This window comes from Mus musculus, chromosome 1 (genome assembly GCF_000001635.26).
Source record: "Mus musculus strain C57BL/6J chromosome 1, GRCm38.p6 C57BL/6J".
NCBI classification, from domain to species: Eukaryota; Metazoa; Chordata; class Mammalia; order Rodentia; family Muridae; genus Mus; species Mus musculus.
Window position 1 is genome coordinate 64,137,460 of NC_000067.6, and position 19,103 is coordinate 64,156,562.

The 19,103-nt window shown below is 41.0% G+C and overlaps 1 long non-coding RNA gene and 1 pseudogene across 1 annotated transcript in view; both read left to right on the forward strand.

The window, feature by feature from the left end:
- The window catches only part of Gm35880, a 120,632-nt gene that overhangs the window by 15,893 nt on the left and 85,636 nt on the right, over positions 1-19,103 (forward strand). The gene's annotated exons all lie outside the window — the stretch shown is intronic.
- Positions 12,670-13,391, forward strand: Gm13750 (predicted gene 13750; annotated as a pseudogene).

Sequence of the window (19,103 nt, forward strand, 5' to 3'; positions counted from 1 at the left end):
AATCCTTTCTAGCCTGGATTTCTAAACTCTCTGAATTTTAATTGAAAGTATTTCTCCAGGGTATTTACTTTAACATGACTGTGCACTCTCAAAAAAAATTCCCTATCTGTATAAGAAAAATGTTACAAATTCCAGGCAGACAAAATCGAATTAGCAGGAAGATTTGATGATGTGCCCTTTCTGTGTGGGACAGTCTTCATAAACTGCTGGCAACCGTGGGATGCCAAACCTGTATGCACCTCTGCTGGGAAGCGAGGGTATGTCAGGAATGTGATAGTGGCCCCCTCTCCCACCAAGGACTCACCATTTTAAAATTTAAAAACTGCTCATTTTAAAAAGATAGCAATATTCCTCTCAAGATTTAAGATCATCTCTACCAGAAAATGTCCCAAAATTAGTAAAAGATAAGTTTAAACACATCTGGAAGTTATCGTTAGAAATGTATGAAAAACTAATGAATAAAGCTTGAAGTCACTTTTGTTTTCATTTGGTATCTCGAATGCAAAGAGTTGCTTCTTCCTTGTACTGCATGTGCACACATTCCAAAAGGCAGAAATCCTCAATTGCTCCTTTGTGTTCTATGTAAAACCAACCGCTAAGTATTACTGTCCATCCTTTGAAAAAAAATTCATGGGTACATTTTGCCCATTTTTTCTTTCTGAATGTAGGCTCATTACTTCTATTCTTGTTGCTAATATTAATGAGGACTATAATGGCATCCTGGTTTAAATCCTGCTTTTTGTCTTTCTGGATATTTCCATCTTCACTGTGTTACTGCAGCATACTATTTGCCCTGAAGTATCTGAAGTACGTCATGTGTAAAAGTCATGGAATTGAAAAGAAAGTGAGGTCAGAAGTCACGAAGAAATATCTTTTAGCCTCTCTATGTTAGAATTAATTAGCTCTCCTGAAAGACAAAAAATAAAGTCTGATCATACATGAGAAGGAACCCACAATGCACGGTGTGACTGGGCTGGAGAACCTGCTTTCAAATTGGGCTTTTGTTCTCCAAAAGTCTTTAAACCTAGAGTACATTGGATGGTCTCAAAGCTAACCCAGAGCGTTTACTGGACAGCCGGTTAAGAAGTCTGAGTGGGAGCCATTCCACGATGGCTTCTCCCAGCTCAGACTCGCTTTCTCCCAGTGCTCTCCCAAAGGACAGATGCTCTGCGGGCTGCTCCAGGAAAACATGCTTACTGACAGCATACAGCATACAGCAGAGGCTGCCTCCTCCCTGCCTGCAGTGGGAGTAAGGTTTCCCTCCCAGACTCCAGGCTGAAAACCGGTCTTTGCACACAGGAAAGGTGTCAGTAGGTCCCTGTTCAGCCACCCCTGGTTCAGTGCCCACAGCTATGGAGTCTCCCTTTCTCATTCTCGTTCTATCCCATGGAACTTTGCGGCATCTTAATCACAAAACAACAGTGCGTTGACATAGGCAAGGCTCCACTCACTGCATGTGGAGCAGAGGATGCTTTGACCCAGCGTGAAGTGAAATGATAGCTGGGAGTAGAAGGACTGACGTGTTGATATTCTGTCTGGACTCCAAGCCCACAGTTACCTGGCAACATCCAGGTGGGCCTGGTCTACTATAAAAGGGGTTGCTTGGCCCATCCTCTCTCTCTCTCTCCTTACTTTTTTTTTTCCGAGACAGGGTTTCTCTGTGTAGCTCTGGCTGTCCTGGAACTCACTTTGTAGACCAGGCTGGCCTCGAACTCAGAAATCCGCCTGCCTCTGCCTCCCGAGTGCTGGGATTAAAGGCGTGCACCACCTTATTCTTGCTTTCTTGCCTCTTGCCCCCCTTGCAACCCCTCTCTCCCTATCCCCACCCCCACCCCCACATGGTCATAGCTGGCCTCTATTTCTCTACTCTCTCCTCTCTACCATAGAAGCCATTCTCTCTTTGAAACCTGCAAGACTGTTCACCTCCCATGATAGGGTACAATGACACTTTTCAGTATTCAGCCAGTTGATTCTAATTTTAGCTTAAGCACCATCTTGTTTTCACTTTCCGTTTACATTTAGACCTAACAACTTCTTCCTTTGTAAGCTCTGAGTCTCAATTGCTTGTGCCCAGCTTTTACATGTAGCATTTCATGGGGACAATGGTTGCCCTTTTTAAAAAAGTCAGCTAGTGTAATGGTTGACTTGGGAGTAGACATCCAATCAGAGGGAACTTCAGGATGTTCCTACAATTTAGCTGAAGAGATTGGCTATAGTTGCATTGATCTAATGTTGGGTATAGTCAGGCTGGGAGCCTAAAGTCACCATGCTACAAAAGTGAAGCCAGAGAGTGACACAGCACCAGGAAATGGTGAAGCAAAGCTAAGAGATAGACTCACCTACCTTGCTGAAGACTGAATCGCACTTATCTAAAGCTGTTCCTGTTCCTGCCGTTTTAGTTATTAAACTCAGTCTTTAGCTTGAGTCACTTTTCACTGGGTCCTCTGTCACAATTGCTATAAAATGATCTCCTCCTAACAGATATACACTATTTTACCAGATGGTTTTATGACAACTTGATACAAGCTAGAGTCATCAGAGAGCATGGAGCCTCAATTGAGAAAAAGCCTCCATTAGATGGGTTATAGACAAGCCTGTATGGCAATATCTTAATTACTGATTGATGGGGGGTGGGGTGGGCAGGCAATTGTGGAGGGTGCCATCCCTGGCTGATGGTACTGTGTTCTATAAGAAAGCCGGCTGAGCAATCCATGAAGAGCAAGCCAGTAATTAAGCAGCACTTCTGCCTCTGCAGCAGCTCCTGCCTCCAGGATCCTGCCCTGCTTCACTTTCTGTCCTGATTTCCTGTGATAATGAACTATGATGTAGAAGTGGAAGCTGACGAAACTCTTTCCTCCCTAATTGCTTTGATCATGGTGTTTCAACACAGCAATAGTAATGCTAAGACAAATATCTCCTTTTGCTACATATGTTGTAAAATAATCCAATAACACACAGTGTTATTGTAAATTGAAAATATGATAATTTGCATAGAGGACATTTCAAAAGTGCAAACAAAAATGCAAAAGATTGTCAGCATTCTTTCGTAATGGTGACATCCCATTGATATTTTTTTTTGTCCTGTCATAATTGAAATTGTCATACCTTCCATTTAAACTTAATATCAGGAAAACCTACAACACCCTAAAGCCCTACCCTTCTCTAACACCTTCTTCACTATCTCCTGTTCCTAAATTCCAACAGACAGATTGAAATGTCTCTTTAGCCCATTCACTTTTTGTCACTATCTTAACTGAGGTTGACATTAGTTATTGTATGAACTGATGAACTCGAATTCTGGTGAGGACCACTGAGGAAAGAAACAGGTGTTGTAGGTTCTTGTTGAAGCGCTGGTTATGTATTTGCAACAAGACAAAATATTGCCAAACATAGAGACCCAAACCAAAATAGAAACGAGTTATTCTGTAGTTTCTGTGAGGTTGTGTTTATGAGTGGCTTATTCAACGATGGTTCACTCAGGGTCTCTTGTAGTTAATGAAGGTGTTAGCCAAGGTTGCAGGCATCAGGGGCTTGGCTGAGTCTTGTCTCCTTCGTTTAGCTGTCTAGAAGAAGGCAAGGTGGGTGTCGAGTTCATGCTGTTTGCTAGCAGGAGGAACCACTTGTAACAAGGGGTCTCTCTATGGGACTCATTTTCATGACATAGCGGCAGCCTTCTCCTATAGTGAGTGGGGTACAAGAGACCTTAAAGAAGCCACAACTTCTTCTAAGACCCAACTTTGGAAGACAAATGCCATCACTTTCACAGTGCCACTTGAGGGACACTGATCAGTGCTCTCTGGTATGAACAGCGGCATCCAGTGGCATAAACACTAAGAGCTGTGATCACTGGGTCACCTTGGAAGCTGGCCACAAGTGAAGATGCTGAAAATCTCAGTTTGGGGTGTTTGGTTTTGAATGTAAAACACTTAAATAGAGTCAAGGTAGACTCTAAACCCAGTAACAAGCTGAATTTATGAGCTATGGTACAGATGTGCAGTAGGAGTCATCAGTACAAGGGGGTGGCTAAAGGCAACAACCTCCCAGGCATAGAGAGGACTGTGAAGGACAGAACCATTGATATTTAAAGATGCACAGAGTAAGGATGGCTGCATGCAGAAGACAAAAATTTCAACGAGAGAAGTGAGAAATACCATCTAAACCAAAGGAGTTCCAGGAAAAAATCCCTAAGTTACCTCTGAACTCTAGAATTCTCTCATGTCAGTTATACCTATAACAATATTAATTTTACCAAGGTATGGAGACAATTGAAGCACAATAGGGGAAAAAAACCCAAAAAGGTCACAGGGATTTTCTGTAGAATGGATTCATTAAATATCTCATTTTCTTTGCAAACAAACACAAAACTATTGTTTTATTTCACTTCTAATAAGATTGATAGGGTTTTTTTTTCCTCCTCTTCAAATCAAATTTTTGCCCCCCATGTGTTCCTGTGTGTGTGTATGTGTGTGTGTGTGTGTGTGTGTGTGTGAGAGAGAGAGAGAGAGAGAGAGAGAGAGAGAGATGCTGTGTAGGTGTCTGTAGGCACAGGGTATATGCCCATGTATGTACCTGTGGAAGCTGAAGATCAACCTCAACTGCCTCCCACTGTGGTCCCCCATCTGACTTTTGGAGCTAGGGTCCAACCTCAACTGCCTTACCCTATGGTTTCCCCATCTGACTTCTGGAGCCCTCTCTGAACCTGAGCTTCCCATTCAGGCTTCACTGGCTGGCTGTAAGCTCTAGGGTTCCCCCTGTCTCCACTACCCCCACGGGGGTTACAAGGGCACTTGGCTGCACCCAGCTCATACATGGGTGCTGGAGATTTGAACTCAGCTCTTCCTGCCTGTAGAGTGTGTGCTTTATCCATGGAGCCATCCCCTTGCCTTCTCTCTGTTTGTTTTGTCCCTGTATTTCTTCCATTTTTTTCCTGGTCACAAAAAGACTAAGTTGTCTTCTAAAATATAAGTCTCTATTGTCAACTTAGTGCGTTCTTCTCCTACCTCGTGGAGCTACCTCCTCACTGTGTGGTGACATCTATGGTTTAGAGGGTTCCAGATTTCCATACCTCTGTGATATATGACATCATAGAGTACCCCAATTTGTAACAATTTTGTTCAAATTGTGTTTTGGGCTGATTTTTTAAAAAATATTTTGATCACTTATAATTCCAAGAATCAAGCTTTGGGATACAGAAGTCTATGAAGTATGAGTATGAACTACCCATTAATACATTTGATTTTTTTTTTTTTGTCTTTAAGTCTTTAGGTTGGGTCTGTATGACTCAAGAGATTTCTTTTGTTTTATTTAGAGCAATTTTAGCCAATCTATGATCTATTTATCCTGCACCTGGCCAAATACGTTTGCTCTGACCCATTTCTTAGACAGCTGTTTTCTGTTTACTTTCCAGGGAGAAAAGTACTTGGTCAGCCAAAGAAAATACTGCAAGTGCCAGCAAGGGGATCTTGCATGATAACTTAGCAAACCCATTCTGTTTTGACTCTCTTCATTGTATTTCAGAGCATTCAAATTCAAGTCCCTCCAGGTTGGATTGAATGAGGAGGAAAATATTCAAACTTTACATTAACCCATAAATAACACTCTTCCCATGCAAATGAAACCTCCAAATGGGACTAAGACCTGCGCTCCCAACTCTCTTATAGCTATGATTGGAAATCCTAATATACCCAATTTTCTGCTCTCTCTTTCCTTCATTACAGAATTGGCACAGGAAACTCTCCCATCCTTGCTGGAATACAGCCATCTCTGGCACAGAGAGCAACAAACTCTTTAATAACGACACAACAAAGCACTTCACAAAGCCTCACAAAGCCTTGTAAAGACAGTGCTGGTGAAAGAAAGCTACTCTCCAGCGCCATTTCAGCTCTGACTTAGCAGTTGCAGTCAGGGTGGCCAGGGAGCCACCCCCTTAAGGAATGTTACACTTTATGGATTGAAATTATACCTCGCACACGTTCAGATGATGAAAACCTAACTTTCAGAGCCTCAGATGTGACTGTGTTTGGGGACAGGAGGTAACTGAATTAAAATGAGGTCATTAGTATAGACCCTAAACTACTGTGACTCGTGACCTTCTCAGATACAGAGGGAGACTAGAAGAAGAGACAAGGGAAAAGTGATTACATATAAATGAGAGAGATAGAGAGAAAGAGACAGAGAGAGACACACAGAGAGACAGAGAGATACAGAGAGAGACACACAGAGAGACAGAGAGATACACAGAGAGGGAGAGAGAGAGAGAGAGAGAGAGAGAGAATGAGCTCAGAAGAGGCTGATGTTGACAATGCCTTGAACGTGGATTGCAGCTTCTTGAACTATGGGAAAAATTATTTCTGCATTGAAGCCAGCCAGTCTGTGGCATTTTGTTGTGGTGGCACTTGTATACCCATTCATTCAGTGATGGGCAATACTGGTTCTATGTCTGAATTATTAAGAGGCTGGCTCTTTGAGTCCAGGAACTCAAATGTAGCAGGCAGCTAGCTCCACATCAGCACCTCTTCTTGGCTGATCAGGCTTCCCTTCCAGAGTAAGGGAGGCTTCCCTCCTTGGTTATTGGATTTTCTTGGATTTGGTTATTTTCAAATCCACATACAAGATATTATAACCTAAATTAGTCCCAGCAGGAAGTAAGTAGAGAGCTAGCTTCTTTCTGTGAATGCACACATGCACATATGCATGAATAACTGATAAATATTCTAATAAGTGTTTTAAATGTCTACAAGAGGCAAATTCTTAGCAAAGCAAAGCAATCGTGTAAATAGGCTGCGTGGGAGGATTTCAGAACCTATTTATGTTTTTCCCTTTAGGTCATGTACTGACGAGGCGTGAGGATTTACATGAATCTGTCAGGAATCACGAATGCCTGTCCTGAACCAGTTGATGGAGACACTTTTTCCTTTAATTTAGAGTGTATATTTGAGAAATTTCCAACAAAAATGTACTAAACATGGGGAATGGAGAGCGTTAACTTAGGAATTGAAATAAGTGGGACAAGGTGACTTCTCCGCATGAGTTGTATTATTCCACCATGTCTCTGGGATTTGGCTTCTCTGGGATAACAGTGTTCCATATGGACTTCCCAGCCTCTCTGGGAAGGAGGGGATAGAAAGAGTGGGGAGGAACCAACTGACAGATACTGACACAGGATTCCCAGTCTGGTCCTGTATCTGCCACCTAGGGTAGGGCTCTTGAGGAGGTGCTCCTCTTGAGGTAGCTTGGAGCATGCATCTTTGAAGCACACCTGCATTCTTCTGAAGTGATGGACTTGTTCCACTTGTGAGTGCAGTGTGTGCATTGTAAAGCATTCTCCCCAAAGAGCTTTTGTCAGACTAGCCTTATGCTTCACTTTCTTCTCATGAGTTGTGTTCTCCATGCGCAAGATCTTACAGAGTCGGGCATGGGATCTGAGCAGATCTTTACTGCATTGAACGTATATCTGTCCATTGTGCCACCCTATGGTTTTTTAAGTCATTGATTTTGTGTGAGCAGAGGAGCACATGGCATGCACTGCTTATAACCTAGAGCCACAGTGTGAACTTTACAGAAACTCCACAAGATTCACGTGTTAAATGGTAGCGTATGAGCTCCTTTCTTTAGTTTTGGCCTCAGAAGTTTCTGCTCCCATGCTTGATTGGAGTTATACAGATGTAACACTTTACATCATAGAGAAAGAAAAAGTTGTGTGTGTGTGTGTGTGTGTGTGTGTGTGTGTGTGTGTGTGTGTGTTGGGGGAAGTTTATCATTCAGTGTTTTGACTTCTGCTCCTCCTTATGTATAACCATAAATACAGGGGACAAACTGGGGCAGAGGTCTCCTCCTGCTGCCATCCACAGGAAGCATGTTGGGTCAGCAAAGTCTTCCATTTCTCTTCAATTTATTCTTCTTTGTGCTAAATTTAAGTCAAATTAAAATCACTTCTTACTGCTTAAAAGGATAAGTTTGAGATGATATGCTCTAATGAAGCCCTTTATCTACCTGCTCTCTCTTAAAATAGCTTTTTACCTGAGCAATCTGGGAGTATGAATTCTGGGTTGTGGGATTTGGTGCCGCTGTCTCTTTTTGTCTTGTTTCTGCTTTCCCCCTGAACATTTCCAGCTGCTTAAAATAGCTTTGTAATGTAAACATATGATGATGTAAGACCTAAAAAGTTATTTTTCTTCAAAACAAATTGGACATCCACATCTAAGTGAATTAATAAACATATCTAAGGATTTTTTTTCTCTCATTGGTGAAAGGGGGCTTTGCAGTTCAAACCAAGACAGAAATGATTATACTTTGGGTCAAACTTTGTATTCTGTCCTGATGAATGTGCCTCGTAGTGAACTTTAAGGCTCACTCAATTTGCTGGAGACAGACCACACATTCCATGCTTCCTTGCATTCTCTATGCCATGATCCATAGTACCCACATTACAAGATAACTGGCTACATGTGTAAGGTATGCCTCAGTTGTAGAAACCAAATTTTCTTTATATCTAGCATAATGGTTTCTAGAGAACACAAATCACAAAATCCTGGCATACAAATGAAGGGTGAGACCTCAGAAATCATGTTCTAGTTCAGGTCTTGCTCTTTCTAGTTGAGGAAATCCAGAGAGATGAGGTGTCTTCTTATCCCGAGGTCGTCATCATGTTAAGGACAACACCTACTGAACTACAACTGTACCCTGTGGATTTCAGCTCACTGTTGATAATAAACTTGAGACATCCCTGGCTCTCATTTCCTTTGTCACAGAGTTGACTTCTATTTATGGCTTTATTGTTGTTGTAGTATTGTTACATTGTTTCAAGGCATGCAGAACAATAGGTCCTGGATAAGAATAACATCACAAGGAAAGGCCAGCTCTCCTAACTCCCTGGGCCCAGCAGTGTCTGAGAAAACACAAAGACATGCACTGCAAACAGGACACTACATGCTACTCACATGCTCCCTCCCCAAGCAGAACATTCTCAAAGAATAATTTTTTAAAAATGTTTTTACAGGTAAGATAGAGAAAATGTATGCATCTATTCAGTAGCTTTTTAAACAACCATGAATAAGTGAGAATATAATTTGTTTTAGAAACCAATAGAGCACAAAATTTGAAAGAAAATGTAAAGCGATACTTATTTGAAGAGGAGAGATACTTCTGAAGTTTGATATACACATGACTTGATGTAAAAGTCTAAAATCAAAACAGTTGTAAAGAATGATTTGAGACAGCTGCTTCGGTAAATGTGACACCTGAAGATGCTCAGCCGGTGAGAGGTGGCCTTTTAGGGAAGGGTAAGCATGCTCAAACATTTATCACACTGTACTTTTATGGAAATACGCCACAATGGAAAGACGCTCAGGTGAAAAATCATAAACTCTTTGACTACAAATTCAAGAACTATAATAATTTAAAATGTTTTATGCATATGAGAACTTCCTATACATGTATGTCTGTATACTGTGTGCTTGTCTGGTACCCACAGAGCTCAGAAGAGGTTGTAGTATCCACTGAGACTGGAGTTACAGTTATGAACTGTCACGTAACATAGGTGCTGGGAACCAAACCTGGGTCCTCTGGAAGTGCAGAAAGTGCTCTCAAGTACTGTACCATTTCTTCAGCCCCCACTAGAGTCATTTTGAAGAAAACAGTTACATCATGATTGTGGGGGTGGTACAAAGGAAATGTACTGAATCTGATTATCAAAACACAACTACATATGAATAGCATCAAAAGGAACAGTAAACTGAGCTTCAATGTGTAATGGGCTAACATATATATGATCTAAAAATATTTAGTTATAATTTACTATATTACCTCATGCTAGATGGCTTTTGTCAATAGTCTATTAACCAAGTAAAATCACCCGGACAAAAGAACCCATTACATTAATTTTTTATGTACTAATATTTTTATGGCTTCTCCATTTGTACTCTTTGTCCATGAGAGCAATAGCTAAGATTGTAGATTTTGTACCTTCTATAGGACATTCTCATTCTGGGAGGAAATAGTGGCCATCCTTAGAAAAATCTTCCTTTAGCGTAATGGACTTAGATCAGAACTGTTGATCATTGTTAGAATAAGACATGGTGAACTTGGTGCAGTGAACACAGATCCAAAATAATGCAAGTTCAGAGATATGAGCTCCCTGGGATAGGGCCTAACCCTCATACAACCCCTTCCATGGTCAAAGACAGAAACAGGGTGTGACAGTTTGTATATGCTCTGCCCAGGGGGTGTCACTATTAGGAGGTGTAACCATGTTGGAGTGTGGGTGTGAACTTTAAGACCCCCATCCTAGCTGCCTGGAAGTCAGTCTTCCACTAGCAACCTTCGGACAAAGATGTAAAACTCTCAGTTCTGCTTGCACCAAACCTGCCTAGACACTATCATATTCCCACTTTGATGATAATAGACTGAACTTCTGAACCTGTAATCCAGCCTCACTTAAATGTTGTCCTTTATAAGACTTGCCTTGGTCATGGTGTTTGTTCACAGCAAAGAAACCTTAACTAAGACACGGGGTTACTCACTCTGGGGAACAGCGGTGGGGTCCTAACATAGACCATAGGAGTCAGATGTGAACGAATGTCAACTTCCAAATCAATCCTTTTAAACACAGGAATTATACAGGATATCAACTTAGTATCCAATTTATATTCTAGGATAATATAGACAGCTATTCAAACTCTTCATTAAAAAATCAAATATGTAAATGCATATTGATTTCATTTCCATAACCTGATCAACATTATAAATAATAACTAGAGAGTTGTGATGTAAAGGTTTTAAGTACTGTTTCTGCTAGTTATGGAATGTCAAGCTATAGCAATAAGGAATTAGCTTACGTTAAAGTAATTATTTATGAGGCAGCCAATAAAAATACATTGATGTTATATATATTTGTCTTTCCACAAGAACCACAGCAATCAAATCACATTAAATTAAAAAGGATGTACTACCCGAAGGTGACCAACAGATCTTCTTTAAGCAGCTAATGGTGGAATTAGAAGAGTAATGTTTGATTTGCCCACAAAACTCATTATTTCTTTTTCTATTCCTGGGATTCATTTATCTCACTTATCTGTGACCTGTTTAGTATGGATCTAGGTCAGTTTTAAATGAAAGAAACAAGCATTTGGGATAATGAGAAGTCCATAAGTTTAGGAAAAAAAAAAAAACACCTGTAGATATAAATAAACTGCAGGCATTCCTTAACTCACAAACACCTTACTTATGAACACAGGTGTATGTGAGCAGAGCCCCGAAGAGTGTGAGATTGAGTCAGCCAATGCAGTTTGCATAGGTTCCATTAATGCAGGGAACCAGTGTTTGAATGAGAGGCTCCTACCAATGGTTTATAGAATTATTGCCCTGAAGAAATAGCAAACAGAAAGTCCAATTTTTATATTTAAATCTCTGAATATCTGAAGGTTAAACATACCAACTAATGTGCATATGTATTTTTTGATATGTAGACACCTTAGAGTCTATATCAGTGGTTCTCAAGCTTCCTAATGCTACGGCCCTTTAATATAGTTATTCATGCTGTGGTGACTCCAAGCCATAAAATTATTTCATTGATATTGTAATTTTGCTACTGCTCTGAATCATAGAGTAAATGTCTGATATGCAGGATATCTGATATGTGACCTCAAAGGGGTCACAACCCATAGGTTGAGAACCACTGGTCTACATAAAAGACATGTGTGAACCGTCATGGGGCCAAGTGTGTATTGAGGAGGAATAATCTATTCCTCTTCATTTGAGATTGGAAAATCAAGTTTGCTGTATTTCTAAACCTGTTTCCAGAATGAGAGGCAAACCATCTATGTCTGGTAAGGGATTCTGTCAGTAACGCATCACACTGGGTCATCTGCACAGACTTGGCTGCCAACACATTAATGTTTCATACCATGCAGCGCTGGCTGCTGGATATAAAATACATTAGCTCAGCTCAGTGTAGCAAACCACAGGGGGACACCATATGGGTCTATTCTCCTCTGTCTTAAAAATGATCATTTACACAATCTTCCTCAATCTCTGCCCACTCTGGTCTTGTCTCCACGATTGGCAGTCATCTGTTAATTTCATGAATAGCCCCTTTAACAAGCCATTTTTCTTTTTAAGCCCTATGTGTGCTACACTACACTTGGTTGGAACTTGATATGATTTTTTAAATGTCTAAGTTACCATCATTTATTGGAAATGGTTGTTTTTATTAATGGTCTCTTCACATGTTGTCTCAGTGCTAATTGTTTTTTTCTCAATCAAAAATTTCCTCCCAGAAAGCACTGTTATTTTTGGTGTGAGCTATTGGTTTTGGATCTTTGGTTTTTGTTTTGGTTTTGGTTTTCCTATCTGAAAAAGGAAACGGAAATGAAAGATCATCGCTTGTATGTAACATTTCTGTTCACTAATTATATACTACTAATGTAGTATATCTGTTCAGTAATTATTATCCTTAAACCATTCTTTCAATATATTTAACTGTGATGGTTAGAATGCTTGGCCACAGAGACTGGCACCATTAAGAGGTGTGGCTTTATTGGAGGAGGAGTGGCTTTGTTGAAGGAAGTATTTCACTGTATAGGCAGGCTTTGAGGGCTAGTGCTCAAGCTTCACACAGTGCAAAGGAGACAGTCTCCTTCTGGCAGCCTTTGGATTAAGAGGTAGAACTTGGCTTTGCAAAGCCACTGTCACTTTTCACCTTTTGCTGCAGCCATGGTCAACCCCACCATGTTCTTCGACATCATGGCCGATGATGAGCCCTTGGGCCCTGTCTCCTTCGAGCTGTTTTCAGACAAAGTTCAAAAGACAGCAGAAAACTGTCCTGCTCTGAGCACTGGAGAGAAAGGATTTGGCTATAAAGGCTCCTTCTTTCACAGAATTACTCCAGAATTCATGTGCCAGGGTGGTGACTTCACACGCCATAATGGCACTGGCTGCAGGTCCATCTACGGAGAGAAATTTGAGGATGAGAATTTCATCCTGAAGCATACAGGTCCTGGCATCTTGCTCATGGCAAATGCTGGACCAAACACAAACGGTTCCCAGTTTTTTATCTGCACTGCCAAGACTGAATGGCTGGATGGCAAGCATGTGGTCTTTGGGAAGGGGAAAGAAGTCATGAACATTGTGGAAGCCATGGAATGTTTTGGGTCCAGGAATGGCAAGACCAGCAAAAAGATCACTATTTATGACTGTGGACAACTCTAATTTCTTTTGACTTGCGGGCATTTTACCCATCAAACCATTCCTTCTGTAGCTCAGGAGAGTGCCCTAATGTCCTATAATCTCTGTTCTCACTGAAGTTCTTTGGGTTCCATATTTTCCTCTTTCCCCTTCAAGTCTAGCTACATTGCAAAGTTAAGTTTATGATTATGAATAAAACTAAATAAGAAAAAAAAAGATGTAGAACTCTCAGCTCCTTTTCCAGCACTGTGTCTGCCTACATGCTGCCATGTTTCCCACCATGATAATGGACTGAACCTCTGAATCTATAAACCAGCCCTTTATATGAGTTGTCTTGGCCATTGTGTCTCTTCACAGCAATGAAACCCTAACTAAAACAGCAGCCGAGCTTTTCCATACATTTTGTCATTTAATCCCACCCCCAAACAGCCACTACAGATACAGAATGACTGGAAACTATATACATGAGTAATCGTTTAGGCTCAGAGAAGACAGTGGTGGTACAACAGACATGACCTCTCCTTCAGGCCTAGCTTCTTTGACTAGATTGAAATAATAATTGATATCATAATTTATTACCTTGCTAGATTACTATGTGTAAGTTAAGGGCACACTGTTATTCCTAAAGGCTGGGCAAATAAGACAGAACCCCCTGTGTCTTAGTCAGGGTTTCTATTCCTGCACAAACATCATGACCAAGAAACAAGTTGGGGAGGAAAGGGTTTATTCAGCTTACACTTCCATACTGTTGTTCATCACCAAAGGAAGTCAGGACTGGAACTCAAGCAGGTCAGGGAGCAGGAGCTGATGCAGAGGCCATGGAGGGATGTTCTTTACTGGCTTGCCTCTCCTGGTTTGCTCAGCCTGCTCTCTTATAGAACCCAAGACTACCAGCCCAGAGATGGTCCCACCCACAAGGGGCCTTTCCCCCTTGATCACTAATTGAGAAAATGCCTTAGAGTTGAATCTCATGGAGGCATTTCCTCAACTGAAGCTCCTTTCTCTGTGATAACCCCAGCTGTGTCAAGTTGACACAAAACTAGCCAGTACAATCGACCCCTTGTCAACTTGACACACAAACACATCACTAGTAAGCCTCAACCCTTACATTCTTATTCATCCCCAAGATCTAAATAACTTTAAAAGTTCCACAGTCTTTACATATTCTTAAAATTTCAATCTCTTTAAAATATCCATCTCTTTTAAAATCCAAAGTCTTTTTACAATTAAAAGTCTCTTAACTGTGGGCTCCACTAAAACAGTTTCTTCCTTCAAGAGGGAAAATATCAGGGCACAGCCACAATCAAAAGCAAAAGTCAATCTCCAACCGTCCAATGTCTGGGATCCAACTTACGATCTTCTGGGCTCCTCCTTGGAGCCACTTGGTCACTTCTCCAGCCATGCCCTTTGTAGCACACGGGTCATCCTCTAGGCTCCAGATGCCTGTACTCCACTGCTGCTGCTGCTCTTGGTGGTCATCTCATGGTACTGGCATCTCCAAAACACTGCATGACCCCTTCAGTCCTGGGCCATCAATTGCAACTGAGGCTGGACTTTTACCAATGGCCTTCCATGGCCTCTCATAGTGCCAAGCCTCAGCTGCTCTGCTCAACTCCTTCATGCCTTCAAAACCAGTACCACCTGGGTGATCCTTACACATTACCAAGTCCAGCCACAGCACAAGGTACAACTTTGGTTATATCTGGAACACAGCCACTGTGCTCTCAGAAAACACTTCCCAGAAGATGTCACTTCAATGATGCTGGTCTCTTCTTAATCACCGCTAATTTCTTAGCTCCAGCTAACCAGCATCAATAGTCCCAGTAATGCAAAGTTTTTGCTTTAGTAGTTCTGGTATCTTGTTAATCACAGCTGATTCTTCAGCCCCAGCTAACCAGAACTACAGAATCTTCACAATCAAAACGGCAATGGCCCTGAAAAGAGTCTTTAATTTTCCCTCTGAAATTTCACAAGCCAGGCCTCCATCTTCTGCACTGTTCTCAACATTATCTTCCAAGCTCCTACACAACATCCCACAGAGCTCTTAACAACGAATGGATCTTCAAGACCAAAGTTCCAAAGTCCTTCCACAGACCTCCCCAAAACATGGTCAGGTTGTCACAGGAATACCCCACTCCTGGTACCAATTTGTCTTAGTCAGGGTTTCTATTCCTGCACAAACATCATGACCAAGAAACAAGTTGGGGAGGAAAGGGTTTATTCAGCTTACACTTCCATACTGTTGTTCATCACCAAAGGAAGTCAGGACTGGAACTCAAGCAGGTCAGGGAGCAGGAGCTGATGCAGAGGCCATGGAGGGATGTTCTTTACTGGCTTGCCTCTCCTGGCTTGCTCAGCCTGCTCTCTTATAGAACCCAAGACTACCAGCCCAGAGATGGTCCCACCCACAAGGGGCCTTTCCCCCTTGATCACTAATTGAGAAAATGCCTTAGAGTTGGATCTCATGGAGGCATTTCCTCAACTGAAGCTCCTTTCTCTGTGATAACCCCAGCTGTGTCAAGTTGACACAAAACTAGCCAGTACACCCTGTCACTGAGTTCTCTGTCACTGCTTTGGGGATGGTGAGGTTGACTCTCTCATACTACATATATGCCATCACTGACAACAGAAGCCACAAGATCCTAGGTGATCTTTGTTGCTAACCTCTACCTCTCTCACTCCCAAAGTCACCTGTGTGGCCTTTGCATTCTGACCTTAGTAATGATCGGGATTTGGTCTCTCCAGGGCTTGAACTTCAGATTTCCCTGCAACTATCTAGCTTTCACTGGCCCTCTGCTCACGGCCCTCAGCTTTTAGCCTTGCTAATGGCATGTGCCTCATACTTTCTCAGCCCTGCAGACCAGTTACAGACCTTTGGGCATTCCCAACTCCACACAATGGGATGTGGAAGGTTGTTTATTGGATTTCCTTCTGGCCACGTCTAAAACTATTGCAGAAGCATTCTGTATTCACAATACCTCTTGTCCACCCTGTAGAAACCATCGTCCCATGGAAACACAGTGTGTTAATGCCTAGTGAATTCTACAAGCCATATCCAACTTATCTGAAAAATATCCTGTCCTTAGAGTTTCCAGGAGCTTCCCATCTCTTTTCAGTTACATCCTCATTGAGACCCAAGCTCTGTGGGACCTGGCCTCTGTGTCTCCAAGAATAACATTTCTTACCAATACTCACATCCATGTTGAAGCCACAGTGACCTTCCAGGCATGAAAGCATGGAAGAATTTTCTACTACAGGATCTTTCTGCACACAGTTACTTCTCTCTCGTGTCCCTTCCACATAAGTGTAAATGATTTCTAAGCCTCAGTGAAAATGAATCTTCATCAATCAAAGAAGACCGCCATAATTGCTCTGTTTTTTTTTTTTTCTTATTTCAAGCTTACCTTGGTAACTTACCAGGTAACCTATATATAACTTACTTTGGTAACCTACAAACAGAGAAGGGATCACGTTTCTTTGGCACCTATTTCTCTCTTTCACTTGCCATCATCCAGGATACTGCCCCTAGTACATAAAATTTGCACGAATATGCATCAGTGTTATAAGAGCACAATGGCACTAATATTAACTTAATGATACTAATGCTGTAATATGAACAAATAGACATTTGCAGGACTGACAAGAAGCTTAAGCAACATTTAAAATTTTGTTAAGAAAAAAAAAAAACTCAAAATGCTTACTTCATGTTTGGGGAAAGAACCTGACCATCCCTATAAAACAGACTTCTGTATTCTGGCGCTGCAAGGTTTGAAGGGGAGCAGTAAAAGAAACAGAAGCTTAGCTTTCATCTTTAGAAATGTATGATCTAACCAGAGAGCATAACCTCCAAATGAAACTCTGTATGGATGAGTACATGGCATACTGAGGAAAAGATGAGCTGTGAAGGTGATTTTTAAATGGGGAGCAGAAAAGAGCAATACATCAACACCGTAACAAGGAAGGCATCCTAGAAAAGATGGGTTTGTACCTGCTTGTCAGAGTGCAGCAGATGAGCGGAGTGGGTGGGACTCTGGAGCACTGGAGCCATCCAGAGAAAAACTACAGGAGGAGAAATGGAATTTACTTAGGAGATAACATAAAGTCTACAGGCAAGAGAAATCCATGTGATAAGAGAGCAGTCCAGAGAGGGTGTCAGTGTGGTAAAATGGAGTTTATTATGCATATGAAAAACGTGGACCCATTAATGTAAGCAATAGGTAACTGTTGTTAGATGGTCATCAACTATGGACTTGAGGATAGCTGGTTTTGTTTTTTTAATGTTCTTTGATCTGGATAAAGGAGAGATGATAAGTGACATACTGTTAATATATATGCATATATAATAATATGTCTATATATTATATATGTATGTAAGCCATATATGTATACAATGTATATATGTGTGTAATATATATGTATATAAGCCATATATATATGCATATATATGTGTATGTGTGTGTGTATACTCTACACTGAACAGCACCTACTGGGGAAAGAAAGGAGATCTGATGCTATTTTCTCCCACCTTGAGCATGTGCAAAAGTTGTTCCTCCCCTGGATCACTACCAGCTCTTGTCTTTAACTTTGATTTGCCTCTCATCTAAAACCCAGCTCATCAAGGCAACATTCTATAGATCCCCCTTAACTTACTGTTTTTCCTGGGCCAGTGACCCAAAGTACATACAGCAGCCACTTATTACTTGTGGTCTCACTTTTCCTGGTTTCCATCACCTACGGTCAACCACGTTCTAAAAATACCAATATCTGATTCTTTTGATAGACCATATTCACATAATATCATATGGAATTTTATCACAATTGTTCTATTTCTATTATTGATGGTAGTTTATAATCTTACTGTGAATAATTCATAAATTAAACATCATTATAGGTATGTATGGGACAAAATCATAGTACATACAAAGTTTGACTCTACTTATGACCTCGGGCATCTACATGGGATCTTAGAGGGTATATCAAGCAACCAAGAAGGATCTACTGCTACCTCAGGGGAAAGAATAATTCCTAAAGTGTACAACTGTACAACTGTTAATACCCACATACCAGTCTAGGAAGGCCTGTCTATTTACTCTTTCTCTCTCTCTCTTTTTTTTTTTTTTTTTTTTTTTTTTTTTTTTTTTTTTTTTTTTTTTTTTTAGACAGGATTTCTCTTTTTAGCCCTGGCTGTCCTGGAACTCATTCTGTCTATTTACTCTCTTAAGTTCTATGTAAATGTCTTATTCTTTTCAGAGCCCCACAGGATTTACACTCACACCCATCGTTTGGAGAACACAGCCATTGTTACAAGTGGTGGTCCTATTTAGTAGTTAGTTTGTCTTATCTTGTTACTTGTTTCAGAATGACATTCCTTAATCAAGTGTCTCTAACTTCATAACTTCTCTTAGAACACTAATATATTGCATTTTGGGTATCATCTGATAGCTGTCTTTGTTTTCAGGTGCACAGTGGGCATCCAATCTCTAATTTTTTAAGTCAGAGGAGAAGTCAATGGCTTGCAGTTATGTCTAAATCTTCTGTGACTAGAGAAGAAAAGAAGTGAACAAGTATTTCACCCTTGAAATGGCATGGGAAAAATTTTTTTCCTCTGTAGCAATTTTAGTAGATGATATTAGATTTACCATGGAGTAGGGATCATGGAAGTGCCATACAAAACCCAAATGACAGTATGAAATGTATTCTGTGTGTGTTCACAAAACTCCGTGGAATTGATCACCATCCCCTTGACGGAGTTAATATGAACTTCACTGGCAGTAACCCATGGACCTCTAATAGAATTCACCGATGGGAAATGGTAACAGTTCCTATGGAAGTATTACCTTCACTGCCAGTGGTGATCTATGGATGACAGCCTCCCAGAAAACACATTGACACAATAGGCTGTAATGGCTCAGATGGGGCCT